Raw genomic sequence first — 11,367 nt, forward strand, 5'->3', positions numbered from 1 at the left:
CACTATACTGTAGTCTATTAAGTGTGCAATAGCATTATGTCTAAAAAAAAATGTACATACCTTAATTAAAAAATATTCTATTGCTAAAAAATGCTAACCATCATCTGAGCCTTCAGCGAGTCGTAATCTTTTTGCTGGTGGAGGGTCTTGCCTTAATTTGTAAAAAACGCAATATCTGCGAAGCGCAATAAAGCAAAGCGCAATAAAACGAGGTAAGCCTGTATATACTAGAGTTACATTTTTTTTACAGTATTTTGCAATTATAGTCACAGGATGAGCTATCTATCCACTTTTCCATTGCGGAAAGTCAGCTTGTTTTAGTTCTGCACAGAGATCTACACAATCCAGAGGTGTAACTGAGCAGTTCTGAGCCCTGGGTAGGGGAGCACACAGGGCAGTAGCTGCAGCTGGGTTTCTGGTAGCAGTGGCAGCAGCTGCCATTTTTGCACCTCCTTCAAGTGGATGCCTGTTGCTAATACCTCTGTCATCTTCCTTTTCCACCCCCCTTAGGCTAGATACAGACATTACATATAACATGATGCAAGTGACTGGTCTACATCTGTAACAGCACATAGACTGGTTTAAAAATGGTGGAACCCAGTCTAAGATGTAGACCTGGAGTGCAGACAGAAGTGCAGCTTCCAGCTAGAACTCAGAATTATTTTTGCGAAGTGTTCTGAGTTACAACGTTACCTGGGACCAAACAAAAGAGGTTCACAGTTGGTTCCAGGGGGAGGGGAATCTAGCTGTGGGCTAGGAGCCTTCAGCCAGTTTCCCATAGCAATGACCAGGGCTTGCTGCCAGTGCTTGCTGTTTGCAGAATGGGAGGGGGAAAAGCAGCAGAGGGGGTTCATTCTTAAGGCTCCCCACCTGGTGCTGAAGGGTGGGGTGAGTGAATTGGAGACCCACACATTGGGGGGGCTCCAGTACACCCACCCCACCCTCCGGGGGGGGAATGAAAACCCTCCAGACTAAAAGTAATAGTGTAGCTGCTTAACCTCACCTCAGCTGGTTAACAACAACTGTCCCTGTGCCTGCCCAACTGTCCCTGTGCATGCCCTCTACTGAAACAGGACAAATTGACTCAGTTAAATACACTTACAGTAAAGTAATTGCAGGCACATGCGATTATTCATGTGACACAATAAACTCCAGTGGAGTTCGTGCCGGAGTTTATTGCTCCTGGGTGCAGTGTTTACATGTACACCTGGGAACACAGCATGTTGTGCCAGGGCAGCACAATCCCAGATGGCAGGGGACTTGGGGAGTCAGTTTGCCGGCCCGGGACTGCTCTGACCAGGCTCAACGTGCTGCAGAGGGGCTTGCAGGGGCATGAGGGTGCTTTAGTGCGGGGCTAGCCAGCAGGCAGCCCCTGCACTGAAGCATCCTTATGCCCCAGCCAGCTGCATCAGTGTCTACACGTCTTTTGCAGTGGAGTAAATAACTTCACTGTAGGATAGTACTGTATCTGGCAGTACTAACCTATGGCAACTAGTTTACTCTAGCCTAATAGTTCCACGCGTGTAGATTGGTGACTCTTTACTGCTGACTTAATTGGGCAACTCTGCAGTAAGCATCTTGTATAGATGCACCCACTGTGGAGCAGCTGAGTTGTAGTGTGCCCCTGTTAATTAAGAACATGTAGGACATGCCTACACATCACCATATAGTGATGTTGCTACGGCGCCATGCTATAGTAACTCTTTTTTGAAGTACTACAGCATGGTGCAGTAACTGCCCCTACTGCACCATGCATGCAGTGCACAGTTAGATTTCACTGGTACGTTGCCATAGTGGTGCACTACAACAGGGGAACGTGCTGCTACGGTAATGTAGATGCTGATCACATATAGATGCATGTGTTTGCTATGTTGCTGTACAGCACCGTACAGCAATGTAGCACATCTCTACATCACTGTAGGGCAACATGTGGACACAATGGATAACTGAAAGCTCAGGAGAATTAGGGCTGTATGGTGCTTTTGTCTCCACTCATAATCGCTGTGACCCCAACTTGGGGTCAGACCACTGGTACAGAAGCCAGTGCCTTAGACTGTAAGCTTTCTGAGGCAGGGACCATGTATGTTCCTGTCTCTTTCTACAATGCCCAGCACAACTGGATCTCAGTGAGCATGTCTACACAAGATACTATGTTGCCAGAGAAATGCCGGATAGCATGTAACAAACAGTGATGCTGCAGCTACCTCACTGTAGTGACACACTCCCTCACTATAATGTGTCGATACAGTGACATAGCTGCTAAATGTAACTGTGTACTGCTGGCATGGAGCAGTAAAGCCTGTTGCTGCACCATCATTTATTACTTCCCTAAAGGTGCTGTAACAATGGTGCCATAGGGGTACATGTAGATATGCCCAGTATATCTGTGCACACCTTTATTGTGTTTACTGGCAAAGAAAGTATTTTTTTTAATGAGGATAAAATATATGCCGGTACCACTCTCATCATTTTATCAATTTTCAAGCTTTTTGTGATATAAGTAAATTCCATTTTGAATTAGATCTGAGGTGCCAAAATGTGATTACAATGCCTTTTCAGTTTATTTCCTTTTATTGTCCATGATAAAATCCCATCCGTGAATTGAAAGGTCATGTTCATTAATAAAAATTCCCTTATTTTGAGTGTCTGTTTTGTGTGAGATGGATATTAACCAGACAGTACAGTTCCCCTCCTCCCCAGGATGAAATATCTGACTTTCATTCCACCATAAGGCATTGAAATATTTAGATTAATCTTCCTATCTTCATAAAGAGATTCATTATAAGGACCCTCCCCTTAATTGTGTTATTTTCTTCTCTGGATTGTTACTCTTCTCTTTCTCTGCTGACAGGTTAAATCACCTTCTTTCCTGTGGTAAAACCCACAAGAAAGATTGTAAGAAATAAAATCTTGGTAGGGTTTTTTTCATAGTTTCCCACTTCAGCTTCTTCAGAGTGATCACCAGGGTTCCTGGTTTTCTCAGATATAAAAAAAATAACTCCAAGTCCACATTTTCCCATGTTTAAAATGAAACACCACTTATATATAGTGTATAGGGAAACTTTTTAAAATCCGAAATGTGGGGATTTTTTTTAAATTGGAGAAAATTAGGATCCCTGGTGATCATTCACACAGATGTCCTGTTGTCCTGAAACTGACCAGCCCTCCTAAGTCACTGATCATAGCAGCCTTCCTGATGCTAGGTGCGGTGGGCTCCAGGGAAAAGATAATGGAGTTCCCATTTGTATTTTCCTGTGATATTCTGCAGTTCACTCCCATTGAGAACAGTGGGAGCTTCAGAGCCTTCTAGGAAATTCTAGCATGTAGTGTCAGTAATTAATAGTAATTATTTACATATATGTTAGATCATAGAAGTCCCAGCTGACATCAAGGCCCCATTGCAATAGGACTACACATTTACATAGAAATGACTGTCCCTGCTACTGAGTTAACAGTCTAAGGAGAAATTTGAACTTAATGTGCTTCAGTTATTAGGAAGTCCAAATAAACTCTATGCCAGAATACTAAAAGACCTGTCACATGACATCATGTGTCTGGCATCAGGGAATTTATCAACTTGGAGGGAAGCCACATACTGGGCAGGCATGTTTACACATGTATATTAATGTGAAGCAATAAATTCTGGCATTTGCCTTGGACCACAGCATATTGAGCCGGGTCAGAGCAACCCTGGCTTGCAGATGGACTGGGGAGGGGGAGGAAGGGAGGGTGTCAGCCTGCCAGCCTGGGGCTGCTCCTATCCAGCTCAATGTGTTGTGGAAGGCCTGGCTGGGGCACGAGACTGCTCCAGTGCAGAGCTATCCAGCAGGCAGCCCCTACACTGAAGCATCCTCATGCCCAAGTCAGCTGGGTCAGCATCTACATGTGTGTTGCTGCACCCAAAAAGCTCTGAAGTAGGATGGTACTTGTATTTACAAGTAGTAACCTGCTGCAGAGTTTATTAGTTTTCTGTGGCCTAATAGGGCCACATGTGTAGATGCCTAGATGTTTACTGCCGAGCTAACTAGGCAAATGCAGTAAACTTCTCATGTAAACACGCTCACTGATGAATAGCAGACCTATATTTTCTACATTTATGAGAGGAAACTACATGCTGCAAGCAAGCACAGGCCTGTTAGTCTGATCTCAATAATACACAAAGTTTTAGAACAGCGTTGGAAGGAAAGAAGACTTAAGAACATCCAGGTAATACATGGGGTAAAATGCAAAATGTGAAAATATGTGTGCAGTTAAACTGGTCTCTTTCTTTAAGAAGATACCTTCTCAAGCCTGTTTTAAACAATTGATGTAGAAGAGCTAATCTATCTGGATTGCAGTAAAACATTTTATATGCCACTATAAATTATTAATTAAACTGGAAAAGACAGGGTTAAGTACTAAAGACAGAAAACAATTATTTAAGCTAAAAGTCAATATTAGCATAAGAACATTTTGGTATGACCTCAGAAAGAATTATGCTGGAAGTTAGAAGATTTTTGACCATCTAAAGGGTGAAGTAATGAAACAGCCTTCTGGTAGGAACCATAGTGATTGTTTGAAGATTGGACTTGATACATTTTTGAAAAGTGTTATGGATGTCTGCGTTGCAGGGGATTGGACACCATTACCAAGGAAGTCCTTTCCAGAGCTATTTCCTTTCTTCCTATGTCAGCTAAGGAATGAAAGACAATATCAGTATTCTCATTGTGCAGATGGAGAACCGAGGCACAGAGAACTTAAGCCTGAAAAGGCTTATGCATATGTTTGGCTTTATGCATATGAACCTTACCAACTGAAATCGAAATAAGTTTTACCAAAATGATTCCACAAATAATTTCTAAGTCAAGTCCCAGTAGACATTTTGCAATTAAAAAGATGAAATTTGTAGAAGAAATTATTCAATGCAAATTATCCATGGCATTATAAGTGCACAACAATGAAAATGCATATTAAAACAACCTCTCTTTGGTCCATTTCCTCTGACGCATATTGTGTTCTTGAAAGAGAAACTCTCTCTAATATCCCAGTTGACATCTCTGGTGGATGACAACATATCAGCTACTTCTTTACATGACCTTTGGAGGACAGATCTTCCCCTCCCTTTCAGTTGGAGGAGGAGGAGAATAGGAAATAAAAAATAGCTTTTTTTGATTTTCCTCAGCAGTTGAGCTAGGCTTAGCCAGTCAGGAATGTATGACCTTATCAACACAACTTAGGAACTCATTAGGAGGAAACTGCACTAGCACATGCAGCAGTACCTAGAAAATACAGAAAACCAGGGGCACACCTTTGAGGAACTTTTGATGGGTGTAACCAAGTCAAAAATCCTGCAATTGTTCAGCAGCCCCAGGAGCTATGACAGAAAATATCCTGAGTATTTTTTAATTTTGTGAGGAATATTCCACATAGCTTTATTTGATATGGACTCCCTGTAGCAGTGCTCTCATTTCACCAAAAGGAGTACAGAAATGACTAGAATTCCTAGATAATTTCCCTCTGTGCTGATGCACTGGAGAGGGAATGGGAGTTCATTTTCCTTTTCAGTTACACTTGAAACTAGCCAGCTTAAAACAAAGGGGGGTTTTGGGGTTTTTTTTTTTTTTTAACTCTTCTTCTCTTTTCCCTCCTGGAGTGTAAAAGAGAAATTGTATTTGTGAAAATAAACAGCATGTTGCTATAACACTTCCCCGGTTTCAGGCAGTTTCTTAGACTGATTTTTTTCCCCTTAAGATCTTCAACACTTCTGGTATATCAGATACCACCTAGGGTCTGTGTGTGTGGACTACATTAATGAGTTCCATGTAGACATAGACTATTCTAACTATGCAGGAAACATTTTAATATATTTTTTCTCCAAAAAGTACTTTCTACTGAACAGAAAATCTGTGGGTTACTAAGCAAAATAACTTTTGCAGTTCAGTATAGTTCACTTTTCCAGTTATATAATAGTAGCATCTGTGTGTATTTTACTGTATACGCTTGAATGAACTGATCATATGTTAGTGTTTGATTTATGTTAATGAAGATGGTAATTTGATAATGATGAAAAAGGGACTGAGGAAACAACAGGGAAGGAAAAATTGTGGAAGAGGTAAGAGCCTGATTGAAAATGCTAACAGCCTGATCCAAAGCTCCTTAAAATCAGTTAAAGTTTTGTCTCTGATTTCAGTGGGCTTTGGGCCAGATCCGAATACAAGGAAGATCAGTACCTCAAAACAGTATGTCTATGCCTGTTTTGACAAAACGGTGACTGCATCATTTGCACATTGGTGGAACAAAAATTAGTGATGGGCAACCATAATTTGCTATTTGGGTCCTGGAATTTTCCAGTCCCATTCATACTTGTTTCATTACCTTGCAGGTATTTCTGCCATCAGCATTCTCCTGGCTCTATTGCTGTTTTATTAAACCATGGGAATATGTCTAAAATATTGGATTTGCTATTGGGCTGATTAGAATTTTTTTTTGACCAAGTGTTGTTTTTGTCAGAAAATAGCAAGTCGTGGAAACTGAAACATTTCACTAAAGTCCAAAAGTCACTACACTTAACTTGTATTGGGAGTTGTATCCGAGATTCCAGCTGGAATTTCTGTATAGATCAAGAGTGAGACTCACTCCAGAACTGTCAAAAGCTTGATGGTGAGGGCACTCAATGGGAAGTGCCTCAACTTTCTCTCCCTACATCCCAGATGGATGCTAAAACCACCAAGCTATTAGCTGTTCTGATGTAGGTCTCTCTTAATATTTCCTATTTGTAGATGTTCCATTTTATATTAAATCTTCATTGAGCCAGAGGGAGAGAGGATAGCTCAGTAGGTAGGACACTCACCCCAGGGTGGGGGAAATGCTGGGTCAATGTTTTACATAAATAATTCATGGTTCATTAGAACAAAATAGAACAGTGATAACACTGGAGAAGTAAAGGGAACCAGCTCAGAGAAACCAGTAGCCTGTGTGTTAGGGTATTCCTTAAACATGTAGGAAAATGACAAAATAACAATTTGATTCTGGGTCTTCATCCATCCCAGCTGCATGCCGTAACTCTCAGGCTGTTAGCTGTTCTAGGATGGGTCTCTCATACATTTTGTGATAAACAAACTTCAAAAGGTCTTGGTTTTGTCCTGATGTAGAAGGGTAAAACATTTTGAATGTAAAAAATGTTTCATGGGAAAGAAAAGCTGTTTCCTGCCCATCTCTACAGTTATATGCCACTACCAACCATGGCATGGTTGGTAGAAGCACACAGATAATGGTAAAAGCAGAAGCAGTGGTTTATTGGTTACAGTATTTTTTTCCCTGTAATAATTCTTTTTAGTTACATTTGGCTGCTAAGTGACAACATGTAGCCTCTGTCAAAAAAGGACAAATGAACAACAGTTCTGTGTCCCCCAGTAGTTAAATGCTTCACCCCAAGGACACACTTCCAATGTTCCTGCTACCAAAAATTTTGAGCTTGTTTTTATATTGACATTGCAGTAATCATGCCAGCACAACATATTTGTTGCCAGAACTACTCCATCAGGCAAGTCTCCCCTGACATTGCACTGAAGATTTATTTTGAAACATTTTCAATATTTGTTATTCTGTCTTCTGTCATGTAAGGATTCACAGAATGGCATTTTCTTAATAAATTAATTTGTTCTTTTCAATTTGTGTTGTTAAACTAGAAATGGCCTTAAAATCTAGGAGGAATATAGGGAAGTATTTGGGGATTTTGAAATGACCACTTTTCTCTTAGCCATGGCATTATTATTTGGAAACCACTGGTGACAACTTTGGGTGTGAATAAGAATTTGCTGCCCCAGGTCCAGGTTTAAGCAGCTTCCTTTAACTGGGAGTGACACATACAGGAGTTCACTGCTACCAGGAGCAGTATATGCAGCTATTTGCTGTTCCTAGGAACTGTGTGGGGAGCCCAATGTAACTTAAGATGGGAAGGGGTGGGCGGCATCACGGGAAGTTTGTTGAGGGGTTGAAGGGACTTGATGGGTCTGTTGGGGGTTGGCTGGGATTGGTGAGGCTAGTAGGTCCCATGGGCTGGGGGCTTGGTGGGTCTGCATGGTGGGGGCGTTGCCTAGTTGGGAGCCTAAAGATAGCCTAGTTGGGGTTGGGAGGGTGGGATTAGCATAGCCCACAGTTGGGCTGAGCAGTTGGGCTTTTCCAGCCCCAATAACAGTGTCACGGGGCACTCCCGTGCCCCGCTCCTAAGGAGGCTCAACCCCGGGAAGGGGAGATGTGTAGCAGGGCAATAGGGTGCCTGCTACTGGCATTAGTAATATGGGCCGAGCGGCCAATCACAGGGGCAGCAGGTGAGAGTTGCCATGGCCGCTGATTGGGTCAGCGGACTGCCAGGGGCAGGGCCTGGCCTATATAAACAGCCAGGCCGAAGCCTAGCTGGCAGTTACCATCTAGTAGCCCGAGGAATAAGAGCTTTGCTGCTGAGCTGAGCCTAGTGGAGCAGCCTGACCACTCAAAGGGCTGCAATATGGCAAGGGTAGAGAGAACCCTGAATGAGTGACTTCGCAGGAGGGCCAGGTAGGCAGAGATTCTGGGTTATAGCTGGTAGGCTGATTTTGTGTTGCAGCCGATGGGCTCAGGGCTTTATGTTTATCGTTGGGTTTGATGTTACACCAGAGGACTGGGTGAGGCTGTAGGGGTGCAAGGAGGCCTCACGGGAGCTCCCCAGGAGTCTGGGGGGTTCCTGGGTGCCCTGTTTGGGCACAGAGAGCAGTGCCTGGGAGGCACAGCTGTTTGGTGCCGGTGTGGTGCTGCGTGTGAGGGTTGAGACCCCAGCCCGTGAGGGCGGTATTTTGCCCACTAGGGCATAGGACCCCGAGAAGGGTCAGGGGGCCAGGCACGGCTACAGGCCACCTGAGCCCAGAGAGGGCGAGGAGCGCGGGACAAGCCCAGAGAGGGCAAGGGAAGCGCAAGAAGTGCGAGCAAGGCCCAACATGGGTGAGAACTGCAGAAGCCCCAAGAACCTAGGGAGAAGCCCCATAAAGGGGAGAGGGCCAGTGTAAGAGCCCAGAGTAGGGCCAGTGCGCCGGTAGAGGCCCGAGGTAGGGCGAGCGCGCAATTCAGAGCCCGAAGAGGGTGATTACATGAGCAGAAGCCCCAAGAAAGGGCGAGGCAGGGTGCGCAGGACAGAGCCTGGAGAGGGCAGGGCACGTGGGACGGAGCCCAGAGGGGGTGCGTGTATTGAAGGGCCCGGGAGAGGGCCACCACACTGACATAAGAACGTCTGGGACAACTGCGAGGCTTGGGGTGTGCTACAGGGGAGGCAGGAGGCACGCGTGGCCCATAAGTCTGGGGTGCACCATATCACTCACTGGCGAACAGGGGCCAGTACCAATATAGCACTGTGCACAAGGGGGTCGGAAGGCAGCCTCCCACTGATAATTGTAAGAACAAAGACGTGGCGGGCGAGACGGAGGGTGAATTTAGGGCCCAGACTTGGCACGGTAGGGGTGCCAGGGGGATCACGGTCGCCCCTGCGCCCTGCCTCATGACAAACAGGTATTTAGAGGACAGGATCCTTCATAGATTGGTTAACCATTTCTTGATCTAAATTAGAGTACCTTCTGAGGTGCTTTAATTTAGATCAGGCATGCCATTTTTGGCCAAATTAAACATCCTGAATGCCTGCACAACAGGGCTTTTAGATGGACTTATGTCTGTATATGCTCTTTTTTTATATTTTGGGCAAATGCAGGGCAATGCAAAATATAAAATGTTTTGGATTTTTAATGTCTTTAAGGGGCAGCCTTGGCATGATGTTTGGTTTTACAGCATTTGCATCTTGCCACCTTCATGGTAATGTCCTTTCTGGGAATCTGGATGTATCTTGGACTGTTTAGGCAGTGGTAGTGAAGGTCAAAGCTGAAAGAGCACAGCTCTGGTATGGAGGGGGGGGGTGGAACGATAAAATTTACCCATGTGGAGAAGGAAAGCCTGAAGCCCTAGGTATCTCTTATCTCCAGTTTATGTTCTGTTTGAGTGTGCATGGACCTTATCTGCCATTTCACACATGGCTGCATTTCTCCCTGGGTTGTATTTTAGATGTGGGAGCAAAGTAATTGTGCGAAAATAGAACACTGTAGAAGCAAAGTGCATTAGTTCCTAGCTGGATATTTTCTTTATGCTTTACTTATTAACTAGTAATCTAGATTAATTAGTAGTTTAACTTTTTGGTTGCCCCTTTACGTTGGTAGTCTACAATGCCTCCCAGAGATATTGTAATTTTCCATTCTTCCATCCATTGTTCTTCTTTTTTTCTTAGCTTTCTGTTTTAGAATAAAGTTATGGACATCAGACACTTCTTGTTGAAGCCAATCATGTAGTCATTTTGCAGAGTTGTAATTTCAATCTTACAATGGAAAAGGACTGCTGAATTATGCTTGTTAAGGCCCCAATTCTCCAGTCTACCCCTGTTAGGCACAGCACTTGACCATGTGATTGCCATCAAGTACATGCTTTAGACCTAATTTATCCTTATTCAGCAAAGCATCAGCCTTAGGCACGTGCTTTTGCTGAATTGCTACCTAAGGATTCAGTCCTATGAGTTTCCAAACAACTTCACCTCTGGTGGGTGCCACAGGTCCTGATTCAGCAGGATGCTAAGGCACGTGGACAATCCCATTCAACTTCAGCCTGTGCTTAAAAGCTTAGCACATGCTAAGCACATGGAGGCCACAGACTTCAGTAGGAGATGAAAGTGCAGGATTCATCCCAGAGGACTGGAACCTTTTACGTCAGTTCTACAAAAGATTACTCCCTGATTTCACAAAGCAAAGGTGATGAACCTTCATTCCTAGAGAATGAAGGAAGACTGACACCTTTCATGCATCTTGGCTGTAGGAGAATGGGATGACTGTTGTTTATTCCTAGAACACTGCTGTAAAATGTTGCAAAATAACATTCCAGCAAAGGGTATAAAATGCGCTCTTCTTACAGAAGTTAAAGTGACAGCCATTCAATCCATCTCTCCCAAGTGCTAGCAGGTTCCATTTCAAGGCAGGCAATCACTGATAAATAGAACAAAGCGGGTTGATTGGTAAGAAAGAACAATAAAAGAACCAACCCACAACAATATACTTAAGTCCTGTTGGCCAGAGGTATTTCTTTGTTTTTCCTTCTGGAAATCACATTTGAGAATAGACATAATTTAGCACTCAGTAGATGTTGGATGGTCCAGCACTGGTTTGTGACATTTTATTTAATCAATCGTCTTAATTTCTTTATTAACCCCATCTCAATTTATAACTAACTTTTAGTACATAGGGATACCAAACAAAGGATTTTTATCAATTTAAATTAAAATTGTTTGTTCTGATTTCCCCCCCCCTTTTTTTTTTTTTTTTTTTTTTT

The sequence above is a fragment of the Gavialis gangeticus genome, unplaced genomic scaffold (assembly GCF_001723915.1).
Source record: "Gavialis gangeticus isolate Ggan-Ray unplaced genomic scaffold, GavGan_comp1, whole genome shotgun sequence".
NCBI classification, from domain to species: Eukaryota; Metazoa; Chordata; order Crocodylia; family Gavialidae; genus Gavialis; species Gavialis gangeticus.